Below are 505 nucleotides of genomic sequence, written 5' to 3'. Positions count from 1 at the left end.
CCCCCCCCTCGTGCTGTGTGCAACAGCCGCAGGACTTGAGCGTTTTCCTCAATCAAAAAAAAACACGGTCCCTTATGGGACCTCGGAGGGGTCGTTGCTCTCTTGTGAAGAGGCAGGACCTCACGGAAATGGACGAGCAGGGGCCCATTTTGCTCCCTTATACTTCCTACCTATCCTACTTTTTCGAGTGTTCTCCCTTCTCGCTCCTCCAGAATAATCTGATCCTCGTGTATACATTTTATGCATCTTCATCTCTCCTTGTTCCCTCAGTCCTTACCATCTCTCTTCATCACTTTTTCTTTTTAACAATCTTCCTCTCTTTCCCTTAAACAACATCTTCCCTGTCTGCTGCCACCAAACTTCTTCACTCTAGTTTTTAAGATTTCTATTCATTCCTATGTCTCTACCACTCTCCTTCTAGTATATCCTTCAAAACTAAGTTGTTAAAGAGTCCTTTGGAAAAGGAAAAGTTCAAAGTCGTACCGCATGTAACATACCACACGTA

This window comes from Cephus cinctus, unplaced genomic scaffold (genome assembly GCF_000341935.2).
Source record: "Cephus cinctus unplaced genomic scaffold, Ccin1 Ccin1_scaffold2545, whole genome shotgun sequence".
NCBI classification, from domain to species: Eukaryota; Metazoa; Arthropoda; class Insecta; order Hymenoptera; family Cephidae; genus Cephus; species Cephus cinctus.
Note: the sequence above shows the minus strand (reverse complement) of the source record.